This window comes from Mobula birostris, chromosome 10 (assembly GCF_030028105.1).
Source record: "Mobula birostris isolate sMobBir1 chromosome 10, sMobBir1.hap1, whole genome shotgun sequence".
Lineage (NCBI taxonomy): Eukaryota > Metazoa > Chordata > Chondrichthyes > Myliobatiformes > Myliobatidae > Mobula > Mobula birostris.
This window is the reverse complement of record NC_092379.1, coordinates 15394210-15415371: the sequence shown is the minus strand read 5'-3', so window position 1 is coordinate 15415371 and position 21162 is coordinate 15394210. Positions and strand designations below refer to the sequence as shown.

The 21162-nt window shown below is 44.3% G+C and overlaps 1 protein-coding gene across 11 annotated transcripts in view; it reads right to left on the bottom strand.

The window, feature by feature from the left end:
• The window catches only part of LOC140204446 (gremlin-1-like), a 129749-nt gene that overhangs the window by 40922 nt on the left and 67665 nt on the right, over positions 1-21162 (bottom strand). Inside the window, exon 3 of one of the 11 annotated variants that reach the window (XR_011887617.1) lies at positions 16846-17002. The exons of the other annotated variants lie outside the window; for them this stretch is intronic. The gene's annotated coding sequence lies outside the window, so the exon portion shown is untranslated. Of the gene's footprint in view, positions 1-16845; positions 17003-21162 lie in introns of those variants that run through there. 11 annotated transcript variants of the gene reach the window in all.

The following is a 21162-nucleotide window of genomic DNA, read 5'->3' as shown; positions in this document are numbered from 1 at the left end:
TGGATGATGTTAGCTATGGGGAGATATTGGAGATGCTGGTCATGTTTTCTGGAGTAAAGGAAACCAACAGATGACCTGATGGAGACAATGAAGGTTATGAGAAGCATCAATAGCACAAATATTTTGAATCTATTTCCAGTTTAGGGTATCAAAAGCTAAAGGGAATAGGTTTAGGGTGAGAGGGAGGATTTTTAAAGGAGATCTGAGGAATAGCTTTTTTTACACAGAGCATTTGATACTGGAACTCAATGTCCAATGAGGTGGTGGGATCCGATACAATCTCTACACTTACAAGACATTAAAATAGGAAGGGCATAGAAGGAGACGGTCCTAACATGGATGTATGGGATTAGTGTAGATGGGCAAAAAGAGGTCACCACGGATGTAGTGGGCTGAAGGGCCTGTTTTTCAGATGCTATGATGATGATCCAACAATGAAGTCCACAGGAAGACCTTGGAAAATGGGGCCCCTTCCCACAACTCAGGAGTCCCTCCCAGCAAAGGCCAACATTGCAGATGGAAGTTACAGTTACCTTCAGAGTGTTTCGCACTCTGAGAACAACCCATGGAAGTGACGACTGCAGATCTGGTACCAAACCCGTAGTCTACTGGGCAGCGGCCATTCCCGACCCTCCGATCACCCACATCAGACATCTCAACTCACTGGAGAGAAACCACACCCACTGTCTCTGTAAAGCCTTCCCGATCTACTGGCAACATCCTCTAGACCACTCCCAAAGTTTCTGTAGAGCCTTCCAAATCTACTAGCACCATCCTCTAAACCACACTCACGATCTCTGCAAAGCCTTTCAGATCTAATAGTAACATCCTTTGCAACGACCCTGGCCTTGTGACCCTCATTACACGAGCTTGGCACTGTTGGGCAGGTCCTGGTGTTCACACACCCAACACCAGACTTCTGGAGCAGGAGAGTTTAGGCCAAGAACAGAGGAATATATCCATCGTCACCGAGGAGGACGTTAGAAGGGCCTTCCTGAAGATAAATCCAAGGAAGGCGACAGGCCCAGATGGCGTCCTGGGATGGGTTCTCCGGGCCTGTACAAGCGTGTTAGCTGGAGTGTTTGCTGACATCTTCAACTGCTCCTTGCTTCAGTCTAAGATCCCCTCATGTTTTAAGAAGGTAACGATAATCCCAGTGCCAAAGAAGAGCAAGGTGACATGCCTGAATGACTATCGACCTGTGGCTCCGACATCAATTGCTATGAAGTGCTTCGAGCGATTGGTTATGGCACACATCAACCACAGCCTACCGGTCAACCTCAGCACTTTGCAATTCGCCTACCGGAGCAGCAGGTCAACGGCAGATGCCATCTCTCTGGCCCTACATTCCTCCTTAGAACACCTGGAGAATAAAGACGCATACATAAGGTTCCTTTTCATTGACTACAGCTCTGCCTTTAATACCATCATGCCAAATAAACTGATTCCTAAGCTCCAGAATCTGGGCCTTAGCACTCAGATCTGCAACTGGATCTTAACTTCCTCACAGACAGGACCCAGGCTGTAAAAATAGGGAACAAGCTCTCCTCTACAATCACTCTGAGCACCGGTGCCCCACAAGGCTGGGTACCCAGCCCCCTGCTGTACTCACTGTACACCCATGATTGTGTAGCCAAGTTTCCATAGAACTCAATATATAAGTTTGCTGATGACACAACAATTGTAGGCCGTATCTCAGGTAATGATGAGTTTGAGTACAGAGAGGAAATTAAGAACCTGGTGGCATGGTGCGAAGACAATAACCTATCCCTCAATGTCAGCAAGATGAAGGAATTGGTTGGAATGGAATGGAAGTTGTCCTGTCCAAGACTGAAAGAAGCTACAGGAGATCGTGAACACGGGACAGTACATCACACAAACCAATCTTCCGTCCTTGGACTCACTTTACACCGCACGCTGTCGGAGCAGTGCTGCCAGGATAATCAAGGACGCGACCCACCCAGCCAACACTCTTTTCGTCCCTCTTCCCTCCGGGAGAAGGCTTAGGAACTTGAAGACTCATACGGCCAGATTTGGAAACAGCTTCTTTCCAACTGTGATAAGACTGCTGAACGGATCCTGACCCAGATCTGGGCTGTACTCTCTGAATATCCGAACCTGCCTCTCGGTTTTTTTGCACTACCTTACTTTCCCTGTTCTATTTATGATTTATAATTTAAATTTTTAATATTTACTATCGGTTTGTACTCCAGGGAGTGGGAAGTGCAGAATCAAATATCGCTGTGATGAATGTACGTTCTAGTATCAATTGTTTGGCGACAATAAAGTATAAAGTATGAAGAATATTCTCAGACCCTTTTCGAGGAAGTACAATATTACCACTTCCTACAGCACAACTCTCCAGTGAAGAGTGATCCGAACTTGGCAGTGAAGATTCGAATCTGTGCACCAGAACACTGGTCCCCTGAGTAAACAGCTCAGCCCTAAGCACAAGAGGTTCTGCAGATGCTGGAAATCCAGAGAAACAAACACACACAAAATGCTGGAGGAACTCAGCAGGTCAGGTAGCACCTATGGAAGAGAATCTATGGTTGAGACCCTTCACTAGAAACTTTCTAACTTCTGGTAATTCCTCCCCGTTCTGTTGCTGTGACACACAATCTACACCCTTTGGGTGTCACTCTGAGCTGAGCCACCTTGTGTTGTAGAACTTTTCCTCTGCCATGCACCTTTCAAAGCATTTTCTTCTGGATATCCATCTCACTCCAGACTCCCAGGGAAATTCTTTCAGTGTTATGGGAGTGGCGTGATGTTAATTTGTCTTGCTAGATCTAGTTTTAGCTTTAGATTTGTGGTGGTGGACTTCCTTCACATCCTTTCTCTCAGCTGGATGTCAGAGTGTATTTCATTTCTGATAACTGTCATACCTAGTTATTCAGTGCAGCTGTATGGTTCCAATATCTGCACGTCATGTGCTTGCCTGACTGAATAACTTATATTCATTCGGGCAGAATATAGAGCAGCAGTCAGTAACACAGTCTATGTGGGTAGCATGCTCATACCTAACAATATAAAGCCTTGGTCAATAACATCGAAACAGAAAATGTCGGAAACTTCCACTTCAGTTAGAGTGGAATGGTGTGGTGAGCCGATTTGTAGGGGTGGAGAATGGCTTTGGGCTGGCCAGTGAGGCCTAGGCCTGGAACATATCGCTGCAGCGGGGCCCCGAGTCCCAGAGCATGCCACGGCCCAGATCCAATGACGAGCCCAGACAGACCGAGAAGGTCGGGTGTTGGGACCAGAGGCGAGGGTCGGGCTGATTCCGCTCGCTCCTCTGCGGTGTTTGCTCCTCTCTCCTGGCACTGAGTCTGTGAGGCTGCCATTTGCTCCGTGTCTGCCAGCTCCATGGCAGTTCACCCTGCTATATGGTGAACTGAGACTGAGGCTACGGGCCTAGTCCGGCTGCCCTGGGATTCAGGACTGTGCACTCAATTTCCTTCAAATTCCTTGGTGTCCACATTTCCAAGGATCTCTCCTGGTCCCTGAACTCCTCCATCCAGATCAAAAAGGCGCAACAGCGCCTTTATTTCCTGCAGAGCATCAAGAAAGCTCACCTCTGTCCCAGGATACTGATGGACTTTTACCACTGTACCATTGAGAGCATACTCACCAACTGCATCTCAGTGTGGTATGGCAATTGTCCTGTATCGGACCACAAAGCACTCCAGCATGTGGTGAAGACTGCCCAGCGGATTATCGGCACCCAGTTGCCCACCATTGAGAACATCTACCATAAATGCTGCCTGGGCAGGGTGAAAAGATTATCAAGGATGCATCTCACCCTAACCATGGACCTTTGACTCTCCTCCCATCCGGTAGGCAATTCAGGAGCCTCCGCTCCCGCACCAGCAGGCTCAGGAAGAGCTTCTTCCCTGAGGCTGTGACCCTGCTGAACCTCACATCACAGCGCTAAGCAGTACTGCATCCGTATTGTACTGTCTCAGAACTTCTATATTTGTATGCTGTAGCACTTCTTTTTATTCGCAGTTATTTTGTAAATAACACTATTCTTTGCATTTCTGGTCAGATGCTAACTGCATTTCATTGGCTTTGTATCTGTACTCGGCACAATGACAATAAAGTTGAATCTAATCTAATCTAATCTAATCAATTTGGTTCCGAATGCTGTTGGTAGTTTTAATTCCTTGCGTGATTTATGTTTTTTTTCTCTTTCTCTGCACATCGGGGGTTGGTCTTTCTTTTTAAATTGGGTTCTATCGGGTTTCTGTAAGGAGATGAATCTCAGGGTTGTATCTATAGATACTTTGATAATAAATGTACTTGGAACTTTGATGAAAAACGGAGTCAAGGTTTCAGGCCGCTGACTAGGAAGGAGGCAAAAGAGGCCTGCAGGAAGGGCGGGGAAGTTGGGTGTTTCCGAGAGTAAAACTGGGTAAACCATGAGGATAGCCAGGTGAGCAAGGTTTGCCTGGTCAACGAGTGAATGGGAGTAGTCAGAGAGTGAGAAATGTGGGCGTTGTGAAATGTAGAGTGGGAAGACTTGCCCGGCAGGTTGGGATGGGCATGACCTTCACTCTTAAGGGGGAGGGGAGAGTAGTGTTGGAAGGGGAATAAAATAAGAAAACTGTCCTCTTCCTGCTGCCAGAGGAAGTCTATATTAGCATAATTTCAAGATTATATTAACATAATTTCAAACATATGAACATCATCATTATCATTATGTGCCATGTCGTATGTCATGGGCACTCATGGTTTGACCAATACTGAGTCTTGCAATTTTTTTTTCTGCAGAAATGGTTTTCCATTGCCTTCTTCTGGTCAGTGTCTTTACGAAATGGGTGTCCCCAGGCATTATCTATACTTTTCAGAGATTGTCTGCCTGGCGTCAGTGGTCACATAACCAGGAATTGTGATCTGCACCGGCTGCTTGTACGACCGTCCACCACCTGGTCCCATGGCTTCACGTGACCCTGATTGGGGGAGGGGGGAGCTACACCTTGACCAAGGGTGACACGCAGGCTAGTGGAGGGAAGGAGCGCCTTACACCTCCTTTGGTAGAGATGTACCTCTACCCTGCCATCCAATATTAACATTATATTAACCAAAATTCCAGCTGTGTGGCAACAAAGGCTATGTGTGCGGAAGCATTTCAGTTACAGTGCGGCCGCGCGCCCGCGCAGCTTAGAGGGAACAGTACTCTGGGTAGGAAACTTGTCCCACATGTCTCCCCTTCTCTCTTCTTAAAGCCATGCTCCATATTATTTCATATTTCCAGCCTGGGAAAAGACTCTGGCTCTCTGCCCTATCTATGCCTTTCATAATGTTATAAATATCTAACACGTTGCACTGAACCTTCACATCTCCAGAGGAAACAGCCCAGGAAAGTTCAACATCTCCTTATAGTTAGTACTCTGTAATCTTAGTGATTTCCTGGTGAATCTCTTCACCACCCTCTCCAAAGCCGCCACAACCTTCCTGTAATGAGCAACCAGAACTGCAGCTCCAAATGTGGCCTAATTTTATACAGCTACATCTCACTGCACATAGATGAACAATGATTTGATGCCAGAGATATAAAAATAACCACATTATTAGAGAAAAATACCATTTAGTCCATTGCATTTACAGTATATTAGAAGAAGGCACTACTGTGGTTATATTTCATTAATAATCTGAGGAGATTTGTCACTAAAGACACTCGCAAATGTCTACAGATGTACTGCGGAATCACCATCTGGTATGGCGGGTGGTGGTCGGGGGTTGAGGTGACTGTACAGGATTGAAAAAAGCTGCAGAAAGTTGTGAGCTCAGTCAGCCCCATCCTGGGCACCAGCCTCCCCAGCATCCAGGACATCTTCAAGGAGCTGCACCTGAAGAGGGCAGCATCTATCATGAAGGGCCCCATCACCTAAGTCATGCCCCGTCCTCATTGCTGCCATCAGGGAGGAGGTACAGAAGCCAGAAGCCACACACTCAGCGACTCAGGAACAGCTTCCTCCCCTCTGCCATCTGATTTCTGAATGGACGTTGAACCCATGAACCCTACCTCAATACTTTTTTGCTCTACTTATTTAATTTAACTAATATATAGTTAACTAATACATAGGGGGGACGGCAGCGCGCGCGGCCTCTCCGGTGATGAATATCTGTTAAGTAGGGGACCGTGCACAAATCTGATTTGATGGAGACGGACGTGAGAGTACAGAAGAACATCTGGAAAACTTCTGAAATGCCCGCTTCGCTGCCGCTGCTACTGTGTGGTAACCGGAATCTCCGGAGCTGAAGGCCTTGAAATCCTCGACTTTGCGTGTTTCAGTGGCTGGGGAGAGGTCGAAGGTGCTTGGCAGAGGATGGCGCTCGGGAAGCTGTGTCGGAGGGGTTGGTTGAACACTCGAAGTTTTCGGACAGATGGACTCAGTGTCGGCTGGGGTCGGCTGCTTCCAAGGTATCGGCAAGTTGACGGTGCCTGGAGGTTTATGGCAGGGAGTTTCTCCCTTTTGCCACCTGCTATCAGGGACTCGGGAGTCGATCGAGACTTTGAGACTTTTTTACCGTGCCCATAGTCTGTTCTTTATCAAATTATGGTATTGCTTTGCACTGCTGTAACTATATGTTATAATTATGTGTTTCTGTCAGTGCTAGTCTTTGGTTTGTCCTGTTTACTGTGATACCACTCCAGGGGAACATTGTATCATTTCTTAATGCATGTATGCATTTCTAAATGACAATAAAAGAGGACTGAGTGTTCTCATAACCTAATCTAATCTAATATAAATAAAACACTAGTAAGAAAGTGTTCATGAGTTCAATGTCCAAATAGTCATAGTCATACTTTATTGATCCCGGGGGAAATTGGTTTTCGTTACATTTGCACCATAAATAATTAAATAGTAATAAAACCATAAATAGTTAAATAGTACTATGTAAATTATGCAAAGAAATAAGTCCAGGACCAGCCTATTGGCTCAGGAACAGCATCCTCTTTTCAGGCGCCACCGTGAGAGGGTCCAGTTCCATTCCCACACATCACTGGCCTTACGAATGAGTTTGTTGATTCTGTTGGTGTCTGCTACCCTCAGCCTGCTGCCCCAGCACACAACAGCAAACATGATCGCACTGGCCACCACAGACTCGTAGAACATCCTCAACATCGTCCGGCAGATGTTAAAGGACCTCAGTATGCTCAGGAAATAGAGATGGCTCTGACCCTTCTTGTAGACAGCTTCAGTGTTCTTAGACCAGTCCAGTTTATTGTCAATTCGTATATATATATATATATTTTCTGTAATTCAAGTATTTTTATTATTATTGAGTATTGCATTGTATTGTTGTCACAAGAAGAACAAATTTCACAACATATGCCAATGATATTAAATCTGATTCTGATTATGAGATGACCAGAAATAGAATTAATCAAAGTCAGGAAATTATGAGGCTTGAAATTAATTCCAAGAAATTAACTGTAGTCGTCAAAAACAGTAACATGGAGAAGATGAACTCACATCTGAAATTCACTTGCGTCAAATTCAATTAGCACAAACCCGGGCTGTGTGATTGCAAATGTCTGCAAGCTGGAGAAGGATGAAAGGGAGTGAGAAATTCCACAGCGTTGGAATTAGTTCTTTCAAGAGGAAGCTATCGACTGGTCTCTCTGTAGGAGCTTCCTCTGAGCTAACCAATTGCCACATTCCCTTCATTACAACTCTGATTCCATTGCACTTCTAGGAGTTTTGAGTTTGTGAAAGCACTAGACACATACAAGGTTTGGTTACTTTTATTAATCTGGCATTATTCTGAAGTGAAGAGTAACTCCTTAGCCAGGAACGTATCCAATGGGAGCAATAAATCAATAATTATACAGATGTATAAATGGATGAGAGCAATACACCAAATGGAAATCAAATCTGTCTCATACATGCAGTCATCGGGAACTTCCTTCAGCACCAGCACTCAACTTTTCCCACTTTGCTGCCACACATACCGTATATTTATCAAAATACTCAGAAACAGGTTTAACATCACTGACGTTTTGTTAACTCTGCGGCAGCAGGACTATGCAATACATGGTAATATAGAGAAAACTGTGAATTAAAATAAATATATATGCAACGCTGAGAAAACTTGGAAATTTTCTTGTTTCAATTTTTTACAACATTAATTTGGCTTTTTTGGCACTGATCAACGGAAAAGGAATCGTTCGTGTCAAGGTGAAAAGAGATCCCTACAAAGCGATCACGTGATCAAGCTACTCTTGGTGATTCCTCAAAATACTCTTCACACTTTGAGTATTTTCTCAAAATGCTCTTGATAATTCCTTTCACATCTCCTCAGGTAATTAGATCCAGTGCTGATCTGAATATATGAAATTCTTCATTACATATCAGCCCAATCCTGCATGCTGGGAATACTTGGGGATTTAGGAATCACCTTGGCTTGGCTTCAGGATTAGATGATACAATATTGAACCAGGACTAGACCGGTTTGATTCACCACGGTTTTATTTTACTGAGCTAAGCCTTTCTGCATAAGTCACTTCAACATTAAGATCTTGATTTTTTTAATGGGTTCAATTGTGTTTCTTTGTTATGTGGCTGCCCGTAAGGAGGTGAATCTCGAGGTTGTATAATGTATACATACTTTGATAATAAGTGTACTGTGAACTTTGAAACATTCCTCAGAATGCCCGGCAATGTGTTAATTTTAGAAGGACTATTAGATCCAAATCCAAGTGTGTCTAATGGTCGTTCTGACGTGTCTAGCGTGGTTGTGTAGCAGGTAATGCTTGTCAGCTTCCACTACTGGCTAGTAGTCTCACGAAAAGGAGAGCTGAATGCTTAGGTCTCCATACTTTCTGCTCAGGCTTGTGCCCTGGAGGAGTCATCCCTGTGCTCCATTGTCCTTGGAGACAGACGGATGTCACCATAGTCATTAGATCCAAATGACCTCATCCCTTTGTCTGAATGGGCGTGAGTCAGCGTGAGGCCATCGCAGCTCGGGCCGTTGGAGCTCAGACTATGTCCACACTACGCCGGATAATTTTGAAAACGCTTTTTCTCTTTATTTTGACCTTCCGTCCACATTGAAACGGTGTTTTCAGCCCCCGAAAACGGAGATTTTCAGAAACGGTCTCCAGAGTGAATAAATCTGAAAACGCCTAATATCCGTTGCAGTGTGTACGGGGTAACCGGAGCGTTTTAAAACCGCTGTCATGACATAGAAACATAGAAACATAGAAAATAGGTGCAGGAGTAGGCCATTCGGCCCTTCGAGCCTGCACCGCTATTTATTATGATCATGGCTGATCATCCAACTCAGAATCCTGCCCCAGCCTTCCCTCCATACTCCCTGACCCCCGTAGCCACAAGGGCCATATCTAACTCCCTCTTAAATATAGCCAATGAACTGGCCTCAACTGTTTCCTGTGGCAGAGAATTCCACAGATTCACCACTCTCTGTGTGAAGAAGTTTTTCCTAATCTCGGTCCTAAAAGGCTTCCCCTCTATTCTCAAACTGTGAGCCCTCGTTCTGGACTTCCCCAACATCAGGAACAATCTTCCTGCATCTAGCCTGTCCAATCCCTTTAGGATTTTATACATTTCAATCAGATCCCCCCTCAATCTTCTAAATTCCAACAAGTACAAGCCCAGTTCATCCAGTCAAAGTAAAAGTGGAGATTATTGTCACAGCCACAAGTGCACGTATGCACAAAAACTTGCTTGCAGCAGCATCACAGTCCGCAGCACCGTATGCACAAGAAAAATATAAATTAAACACAATTTCAGCAAGAAAGAACTCAATTAGAATAAGAAGTCTACTTTTGCAAAAAGTGATCATAAGACCATAAGACATAGGAGCAGAGGTAGGCCATTCAGCCTATCGAGTCTGCTTCTCCATTCAATCATGGTCTGATCTAATTCTTCCAGTCATCCCCACTCCCTTGCCTTCTCCCCATACCCTTTGATGCCCTGGCTGATCAAGAATCTATCTATCTCTGCCTTAAATGCACCCAGTGACTTGGCCTCCACAACTGCTCGTGGCAACAAACTCCACAGATTTACCACCCTCTGACTAAAGTAATTTCTCCGCATCTAAAAGGACATCCTCCAATCCTGAAGTCGTGCCCTCTTGTCCTAGAATCCCCTACCATGGGAAATAACTGTGCCATATCTAATCTGTTCAGGCCTTTTAACATTCGGAATGTTTTTATGAGATCCCCCCTCATTCTCCTGAACTCCAGGGAATACAGCCCAAGAGCTGCCAGACGGTCCTCATACGGCAACCCTTTTATTCCTGGAATCATTCTTGTGAATCTTCTCTGGACCCTCTCCAACGTCAGTATATCCTTTTTGAAATAAGGAGCCCAAAACTGCATACAATACTCCAAGTGTGGTCTAACGAGTGGGTATAGTTTTATTAAGCTAGTAATGTTGTGCAGGCTGGTTCAAGAACCAAAGAATTGAAGGAAAGTTGTTGCTTTTGACTTTGGTGCTGAGGGACTTCAGGCTTCTGTACCTCTTGTCCAATGGAGGCCACGAGAAAGGAAAGTCTCTCTCAAGTTCAGGACCCGCCAAGATTATTTACAGCTCACTGGAGATGGCCGTAATGTAGGAAGCAGTTCAAGACAAGACTCTCAAACAGAAACCAAATAATGGGCAGATGAAACGGTTTTAGTTTAAGTAGAATAAATATTGGGCCAGCACCATGTTCTTCTTTGGAAATGCGGGATCAAACCTTTTTATCTGATTCGAAAGGGGTGGGACCCATACTTGGTGTCTCACCCAGAAGATGCCAATTCTCCAACACTCCCTCAGCACTGCTTTGTGTTCGCATTCAGAGTTCATTCCCAGGAATGGGGCTCGTAACCTCCGTTCACAACTGATCCCGTCTATTTATTTAGAGGAGGGGTTCGGAACCTTTTTTTCAATGCCATGGACCTCTATCATTAACCGAGGGGTTTGTGGACCCCAGGCTGGGAACCCGCAATTTAGAAATAGGCCCTTCGAGCCACGGCACCCAGCAATCCTTAATTTACTCCTAGCCTAATCACAGGACATTTTACAATGACCAATTATCCTGCTAGCCAGCATGTCTTTGGACTGTGGGAGGAAACCCACGCATCCCACAGGGAGTACGAACAAACTCCTTTCCGAGGGCAGCAACACTCTGAGGCTACGTCCACATGACGCCGGATAATTTTGAAAACGCCGGTTTCGAGTAAAAATGACAGGCGTCCGCACTAAGCGTTTTTCCAAAATATCTCCGTCCACGTTAGACAGATATTTGGGCGAATCTCCTCCTACTGGGCATGTGCAGGACGCACAGAAAACAAGCGAAGAGGAAACGATATACTTGGTGCACGTTTGTCCAGTTACAGAGTGGAAAAACTTAAAAGGAATTGCTCTTGGCTCTCGCACAGGAGGACTTAAAACTAAAAGAAAACAAATACTGAAGCGTATGGAGGCAAGCGACAGGGAGTTCACGAGCAGTATGACCCGGCTGACGACGAACATTGAAAAACTGACTAACTCTGTTGCATTAATAAAGCAGCTTGTTAAATGTATAAAACATGTCTGCATCAGTGTTATCTTTCATTTCCATACAACGTTACATTAGGCTGTTACACACCTCTTGTCAGAGAAGTACTTGCATAAATGGGTAAAGCACCTTCATACAAGCAAGGACAGAAGACAGGGCAAAGTGAGTATACTTATTTATTCAGTAAGCTATGGGTCAAAAAGTATTTGGTGAGTACATTTCTAACCCTTCTGGCTTCAGTCTTGTTGCCGTCTGTTCTGAAATTGTTAGGTTCTGCGAAGCGCAGCATCAAATATCGCTGTGATGATTGTACGCTCTATTATCAATTCTTTGGCGACAATAAAGTAGTAATAATAATAATAAGAATAAAACAATGAAATGCCGTGCTGTCGCCATCTGTTCCGGCATGTAGTTTGCCTCCCTGGTGTCAGGGTCCGGGATATTTCTGATCGTGTCCAAGATATCCTGAAGTGGGAGGGTGAGGAGCCAGAGGTCATGGTGCATATAGGTACCAATGACATAGGTAGGAAAAGGGATGAGGTCCTGAAAGGAGAATATAGGGAGCTAGGAAGGGAGTTGAGAAAAAGGACCGCAAAGGTAGTAATCTCGGGATTACTGCCTGTGCCACGCGACAGTGAGAGTAGGAATGCGATGAGGTGGAGGATAAACGCGTGGCTGAGGGATTGGAGCAGGGGGCAGGGATTCAAGTTTTTGGATCATTGGGACCTCTTTTGGTGCAGGCGTGACCTGTACAAAAAGGACGGGTTACACTTGAATCCTAGGGGGACCAATATCCTGGCAGGGAGATTAGCGAGGGCTACTGAGGTGACTTTAAACTAGAATGGTTGGGGGGTGGGAATCAAATTAAAGAGGCTAGGCGTGAGGAGGTTAGTTCACAACAGGGGGATGGGAACCAGTGCAGAGAGACAGAGGGGTGTAAAGTGAGGGTAGAAGCAAAAAGTACTAAGGAAAAGAGTAGAAGTGGCAGGCCGACAAATCCAGGGCAAGCATTAAAAAGGGCCACTTTTCAACATAATTGTATAAGGGCTAAGAGAGTTGTAAAAGAGCGCCTGAAGGCTTTGTGTGTCAATGCAAGGAGCATCCGTAATAAGGTGGATGAATTGAAAGTGCAGATTGTTATTAATGATTATGATATAGTTGGGATCACAGAGACATGGCTCCAGGGTGACCAGGATGGGAGCTCAACGTTCAGGGATATTCAATATTCAGGAGGGATAGACATGAAGGAAGGGGAGGTGGGGTGGCGTTGCTGGTTAAAGAAGAGATTAACGCAATAGAAAGGAAGGACATACGGTGCTGCGGACTGTGACGCTGCTGCAAGCAAGTTTTTGTGCATACGTGCACTTGTGGCTGTGACAATAATCTCGACTTTTACTTTGACGTTGCATATCTGTCTTTCCTCCAGCCATTACACTAGAAATGTGCCCAAATCTGTCCTGAGTTCATCGGTCAGGTTCATTGTCAACCTAAGAAATCCTGCAACTGCTGGAAATCCTGAGCAACACACACACACACACACACACACACATACACACACACAAAATGCTGGAGGTCAGGCTGCATTTCTGGAGAGGGATAAACAGTTGCCATTTCGGGCTGAGACTGGAAAGGAAGGGGAAAGAACCTGGAATACTTTTGTCAACCTCGGTCGTTATTTCGGAGGTACAAGGGATTGGGATCTGGAGCTACGAGCATTCAGCTGAAGGAACTCAGTGAGTCAAGCAGAATTGTCGACGCAAGCTGCTTATCTTTCCTGGAAAGTCATCCCACGATCTTAGTGATCTGCACAAATACAGGAAAGATTTGGCTTGCTTCAGATTTCCAGCAACTGCAGATTTTCTTGTACTAGAGATGGGGGTTGGCTAGTTCCAGCAAAGAAAAATCTACCACACCTTCCCTTCCTGGAGCACAATATGCTTTTTCTCTGTGCACTAATAAGCACACAGACCGGGTTTTAGTACCATGAGACATAAGAGCGGGATTAGGCTATTCAGCCCATCGAGTCTGCTCTGCACTTGCAGTGTCTGGTAGGAGAGGGTAGCTGTGGCATTTCAGAACTAGTCAATGACTGTAGCTGAAACAGAAAATTTATGTAATCCATGGGGAACTATTAAGAGCTGAAATCAAGAAATGTGTTATTATATCTGTATACTTCGTACATTACTGTCTGCTCCAAAAAAAATCTTATGTTCTGTTGATATATTTATAGACAAACTTTTGTGCAAAACTTTCATGAGCTATATATTGATATATTCTCAGAATGTGAATAAAGCGAAACGTAGTCCCTTGTAATTGCGCACTGTAGCCACTGTGTGGTGCTGTGTTACCATCTCCCCAAATGTCAATTACTTGGCCATTTTCACCAGCTCTCCTTGAGCTGCCTTTTTTCCAAGTAACTGACGTTTCTGATGTCCAAAATGACCTTAGAGTCAATTGAAAATACAAGGAGTTCCTTACTTTGTGATAACCTTTTCTTTTAAACAATTACAGATTGTAAACTTAGCTCCGTCATTGGCACCAGCCTCCGTAGTGTCCAGGACACCATCAAGGAACGATGCCTCGAAAAGGTTGCGTCCATCGTTAAGGATCACCCACCACCCAGGACATGCCCTCTTCTCATTGTTACCATCAGGAAGGAGGTAGAGAAGTGTAAAGACACACACTCAGCAATTCAGGAACAGGTTCTTCCCCTCTGCCATCCAATTTCTGAATGGACATTGAACCCATGAACACTACCTCACTACTTTTTTAAAATTTCTATTTTTTGCTCTACTTATTTAATTTAACTTATTTATATATATTTACCGTAATTCACAGATTTTCCTTTATTATCATATATTGCATTGTCGCAAAGATAAAAAAATTTCACAACATATGTCAATGATATTAAACCTGATTCTAATTCTGAATTGAAATATAACTATATAACCATATAACAATTACAGCACGGAAACAGGCCATCTCTGCCCTTCTAGTCCGTGCCGAACTCTTACTCTTACTTTGCTTTTTCTCATTGTGCTTCCTGTCGAAGCCTGCATCCATATACAACTCTGAAATTTGTCTTCCCCAGATAGCCACGAAACAAAGAAAGATCGCAAAAGTCGTTCAGAGAGAAACATCAAACCTAACCTGCCCTCCCTTCACCAAAAACAAGGGCATCCCCATCGTTCAAAGTCTCTGTCACAAATGTTTCAATCTGACACATAGTTGTCAAATCCATCTCTGACCCCACTTCTTCCTACCAGAGTAACTACAGGGTGGGCAACGCCGCACAGGGTCACTGTACAACCCCCACGCTCGGGACGTTTCTCTGCACCAAAGCTGCTGTGTAGTACAGGCTGTGGGCATAAATTGCTGTAGGAATTTGGTAAGTTTTGTTGTCATTAAAATATTTTCTTGGGTTTTCTTTGTTTCGAGAAAAGTTGTTGCCCTGCAGTCGACGGGCTTCACTCGCCTTGGCGCTGAACGGGATCTGCAGCTCTGGACTCACTTTTGGGGACTCTGCAGATCACGTTCCATGGGTTTTAGGTTTCTTATACTATTTCCGTGATTTGTCCTCATTTGCACATTGTACAGATGTGTGTATTTTTGGTGAATTTTCTTTGCTTTGTGGCTGCCTGCAAGAAGATGAGTTTCAAGGCTGTATATTTTGATAATAACGATGAACTTTGAACTTTCTCCACTCATCCAATCCTCCTTCCTTTCCCTTTTTTTTAAATATCTTTCCGGATTGCCAGTCATTCACTATACTCTTCCTTCTGCTGCTTCTCTACTTTCTCAGACCCAGTTTATGGAGATGGGACACTGTTTTTTTTAAGCGTGTCGTACCAGACATTCAGCCATTCTTGTCTGGCATGTGGGGTCAGGATTAACCAGGTCAAGTTATGAACGTTCCTGACTCGAACCTTTGTGTTTTTTACGAGGCCGAATGGCTAGCTCGGCACTCAACCTGGCACGGATGGAAAGCGTGTTCGAGGGTGGCCCGACTTGGATTCGAACTCGGAAACCTTCGCTCCAGAGTCCAGCGCTGATCTCACTGCGCCACCAGCTGGCCATGGGACGCTGATCTTATGGGTAATCATTGAATGGTTCAGGCAGAAGGAAGAACGTTCAAAGTATGGCATCTATTGTGGTCGTTAGTGGCACCAACCACCCTATATCCCAACTAATTATCTATTTCCCATTTGTCAACCCCCATTGAGTTGGGTTCTCCATCATTATGAGATCTAAATTCCAGATTCCCACTATTATTCCCTGAAACGTTGACTGTTTATTCATCTCCATAGATGCTGCCTGTCCTGCTGAGTTCCTCCAGTATTTTGTGTGTGTGAAACACTGAATTTCCAGCGTCTGCAGAATCTTTTGTGTTTGTACTCACTGAATAAAAAAACCTTCTCCTCATATCTCACCTGTACCGAAATCCCCATGTCCTGCAATTGCCCACTAATGTAAACAGCCTTCCTCTCCTCTCGGACGACTCAGAGTTGGACTGTGGTTGGTATGGCAGGGAGAGTTTTCTTCCTTCTCCCGTCTGTGTGAGATGTGGGATATTCGAGAGACTTTGAACTTTTTTACTGTGCCATGGCCTGTTCTTCATCAAGTTATGGTATTGTTGCACTGTTGTAACTATATGTTATAATCATGTAGTTTTTGTTAGTTTCTCAGTCTTGGTCTGTCCTGTGTTTTGTGATATCACACCGGAGGAACATTGTATCATTTCTTAATGCATGCATTACTAAATGACAATAAAAGAGGACTGCGTGTCCTCATAATCTAATCTAATCTAATCTTCTGTCTTCCACAAACCTATCCTGATTTTGTTCATCTTAGTCAGATCTCCTCCCAACAAACCCCGATTATCTGGTATAATTTTGGAACTGAAACATCACTTCCTCAAAGCCACTTGGGAATTTGCCTGTTACAAGGAAAGGTTGAATAAGTTAGGACTTTATTCCTTGGAGCGTAGGAGAATGAGAGGAGATTTGGTAGAGCAAAATAAAATTATGAGGTGCATGGATAGGGTAAATGCTTCCAGGCCTTTTTCCCACTGAGGTTGGGAGAGACTAGAACTAGGGGTCAAGGGTAAAGGGTGAAAGGTGAAATGTTTAAGGGGAACTTCATTATTCAGATACCATTAAGAAAGCCTTTGACTAGAAGTACCTCATGTCAAGAATGATGAGTTCGGAGAAGGACATAAAGATACGGAAGGCGCTGGCGTGGAGGGCTATGAACGACATGAAGGAAACCTGGAAGTCAAACCTGACCAGGGGGCTTAAAAAGAGGATTTTCATAGCAGTCATAGAGTCCATTCTTACGTACGGATTCGAGACGTGGACACTCAGCAAGGCGATGCGGAAATCTCTAGATGGTTGCTATACATGAATGCTCCGGATGGCTCTTGACGTGAGTTGGCAACAGCACATGACGAACGTCGAGCTCTATAACCACCTACCGATGCTCACCACTAAAATTGAGGCGAGAAGACTGCAATTAGCGGGCACTGTCTATACCATCCCGAGCTACCTGCCAGCTTAGTCGTCATATGGGAGCCCAAGCACGGGAGGATGAACCCTGGGCGCCCTCCCAAGACTATGGTCAACACGCTCCTAGAAGACAGTGGCACGGCTAATGTAGATGAACTGAACACACTGATGAGGGAGAGGGAGAAGTGGAGAGTCCGTCATCGTGCCTGACGCCGGCCCCCTAGGCCTGAGTCGACGTAGTAGTAGCAGTAGTCATCACTCAGAGGGTGGTGAGAGTGTGGGAATGGTGGCTGAGGGTTGAATTTTGTCATGGACGGCTACGGTCCAGCAGTACCCCTGTTTCTGTGCTGTAGTGCTCTACAAAGCTGTAGCAGACAGGTAGGCCTCACTACCTCGTGAGGTGTCCCTCTCTTTCGATGAACGTTGGTGATATCGTAGGATGGTATCATGTCTCTACGTTTAATCTGTAGACTTTTATCAGACTTACAGTTTTATATCCTGTGATCCTGTGTTTTTTTATCACCCTTTCCTTTTCCATTTTGTTGTGTGAGGGGTGTTGACGTTCTGTTAGGGTTATGGTAGTCACTTTTCTGCGGGGGATTTTCGAGGGTTGATGTTCCTGTTCCATTTTGTGCCGGGGAAGGGGGTTTTAGGGGTTGAGGATCAGGATGTCGTTATTTCTTTTGGGGGGGGCACATAGATTTGACGTTTTTCTCTGAACGACTCTCACGTTCTTTCTTTGTTTCATGGCTATCTGGAAGAAGACGGATTTCAGAGTTGTATATGGATACATGCTTTGCTGATAAATGGGCCTTTGACCTTTGATCTATGGAAGTCTTCTCTGCACCTTCTTTAGGATTTCATGCCCTTTCTGAAAAGAGGTAATCTTATAATGAGATCCAACTAGTGTTTTGTACACATCCAAAATTCAAAAATAAAACTGCACCAAATAAAGAAAAATTAGATGTTCTAAATATTCAGCTGGTTCCTCCTCAGAGGATGGCAAAAGGTAGTGGATTCAGCCCAGTACATCATGGGTAAAGCCCTCCCAACATGGAGCACATCTACAAGAATTGCTGCCATCGGAAAGCAGCATCCATTATCAGGGACCCTCACCAGCCAGACCATGCTCTTTTCTCACTGCTGTCATCAGGTAGAAGGTACAAGAGCCTCAAGATTCACATCACCGGCTTCAAGACCAGTTACTGCCCCTCAACCATGAGGCTCCTGTACAAAAGGCGATAACGACACTCACTTGCCTATCCATTGAGATGTTCCCACAACAAAGAATCCTCACTTTAAGGATTCTTTACCCTGCTATTTCGTGTTCTCATTTTTTTTTGCTATTAATTTATATTTGCATTTGCACAGTTTGTTGTCTTCTGCACTCTGGTTGATCTTTCATTGATCCTGTTATAGTTACTATTCTATAGATCTACTGCAGAGAAATGAATCTCAGGGTTGTATATGGTGACATATATGTACTCTGATAATAAAAAATTACTTTGAACTTTGAAGTTTGATCTGCTGAATGTTTACAGAAATTCCTGTTTTTGTTTTAATTTACAGATCCAATCTCCTATTGTCCCTATTAACAGCTGCTCACTCTGCAGAACCTACTCACTCCTTGGCATTAGGGGGGCCTGCAAAGAGGTTGCTGAGTAAGCCTTCAGATACGCATGGATCAAGGGGTGTGACCCCTGGACCACTGCTGCTGGGACACAAGTCGGGGGCCTGATCAACCCTGGCTGGGTCGCCTGGGCGAGGCTGTCCGATGTTGAAACACCGGATGACTGCAGGTGACATCGCTGATGATGTGGCCCAGCGCATCCTAGGATCCATCTCAGCATCATGCATCCTATTTTCTCTGCTTCTGCTTTTTTGACAAGTCGCTGGAAGATCTAAGCAGGGTTGGGCAGCCTCTGTGGAAGGAAATGATCAGTCAGATCCACAGATAGAGTCAAAGACTCGTGGAAAAGTACAGCACAGAAACAGGCCCTTTGGCCCATCTAGTCCATGCCGAAGCCATTTAAACTGCCTAATCCCATCAATCTGCACCGGGACCATAGCCCTCCGTACCCCTACTATCCATGTACCTATCCAAACTTCTCTTAAACATTGAAATCGAACTCGCATGCACCCCTTGTGCTGGCAGCTCATTCCACACTCTCACCATCCTCTGAGTGAAGAAGTTTCCCCTCACGTTCCTCTTAAACTTTTCACCTTTCACCCTTAACCCATGACCTGTCATTGTAGCCCCACCCAACCTCAGCCTGCTTGCATTTACCCGATCTATACCCCCTCATAATTTTGCATACCTCTATCAAATCTCCCCTCAATCTTTTACGTTCCGCAGTAAAGCATCCCAACTGATTCAGTCTTTCCTTACAACTCAGATCCTCTGCACACTTTCAACCTTATTTACGTGCTTCCTGTAGGTAGATGACCAAAACTGCGCACAAATTAGGCCTCACCAATCTCTTACACATCTTCAACGTAACAGCGCATGACCCAGTGAGTTCCTCCATCTCCTTTGAACATCGCTTCAGCTTTCCAGCATCTGTACTCTCCTGTGCCCCGTTTCGGCCTGCCCTACCACTTTTCTTTTTCAATCTTCTTATTAATTTCATAGAATGAAAACATAACAAAGCAAAAATACGAGTAGTAGGAGATACATTGTTACATTTAAAATGAGTAATTGTAAAACCAAATAGTAAAAATTAACAAAACTCCCAATCGTGCAGAATAATAGTGAATAATACAAAGCAAAAAAAAACTGAAGAAAAATCATGAAAAAGAAAAAAAGAAAAAAAAACCCATCCCCAAAAAACACTTAACTAAACAGAATTAGTCAACTAAACTAAAAGACTTGGGCAATACTAACAACATGAAAATGGGAAAGAAGAAAACCCTAGTGTCGATGACTCCATTCCTCTCAACCAACCTTTTAATTACTGTTTCTCCTAATTTTCCACACCCATGTCCAATGGACATTTTGGAAAAAATTTTAGATTTAAATCTCTCTCAGAAAAGTGTTGTAGCAATTATACATAATATAATTATGAATTTATGTCCTGATGTTTCCAATAAAATTAAAGCAGACTGGGAAAGTGAACTTAACATTATTATACCGATTGGAAAATGGGAAAAAATTCTTCAATTGGTTAATCTATCCTCTATATGTGCTAAACATGTGTTGAAACAGTTTAAAGTAGTACACAGGGCTCATATGTCTAAAGATAAACTATCTCGTTATTCTTATAGAAATCCTATATGCGATAGATGTCATTCCGAGATAGCTTCTTTAACTCACATGTTTGGTCATGTCCTTTGCTGGAAAAATATTGGAAAGACATTTTTGACATTATTTCAATGCCCTACCACTTTTAAGCAGTTCTATACTTGTTCACCCAGTTCAGTCTCTTTTACACATGTGCCATTTAGTCTGCACGACTAAGTGCCAACTGCTGTTGACAGAATCTCAAAATTGATGATGAGGAGGCGTAGAGGGGTAAGGTAGATTCCAAGAACAATCTTGCTCACAGTGAGGCCAAGGAATTGATTGTGCAACTCACTAAGGGAAAACCCAGGGAACCCACACCAGTCCTCATCGAGGAACAGCAGTGGAAAGATGTTGGGGAATGTTGGGGGAGTCCAGAACCAGAGGCCACAGTTTAAGAATAAGGAGTAGACCATTTAGAACGGAGTTGAGGAAAAACATTTTCACACAGAGGGTTGTGGTTCTGTGGAATGCTCTGCCTCAGAAGGCAGTGGAGGCCAATTCTCTGGATTCTTTCAAAAAAGAGTTAGATAGAGCTCTTAAAGATAGCGGAGTGAAGGGATATGGGGAGAAGGCAGGAAAAGGATACTGATTGTGGATTGTGGCTGAATGGCCTACTCCTGCACCTATTGTCTATTGTCTATTGAAAGGGTGAGCACATCCAAATTCCTGGGTGAAAACATCTCCGAAGGTCTACCCTGCCCAACATATTGATGCAATTACAAAGGAGGCACGACAGCAGCCATACTTCACAAGGAATTTTTGGAGCTTTGCTTTGTCAAGCACGCCGGCGAGTCTCCATGGATGTGCGGCGGAGAGCGCTCGAGCTGGTTGCAGCACCGTTCGGTAAGGAAAGGGCCG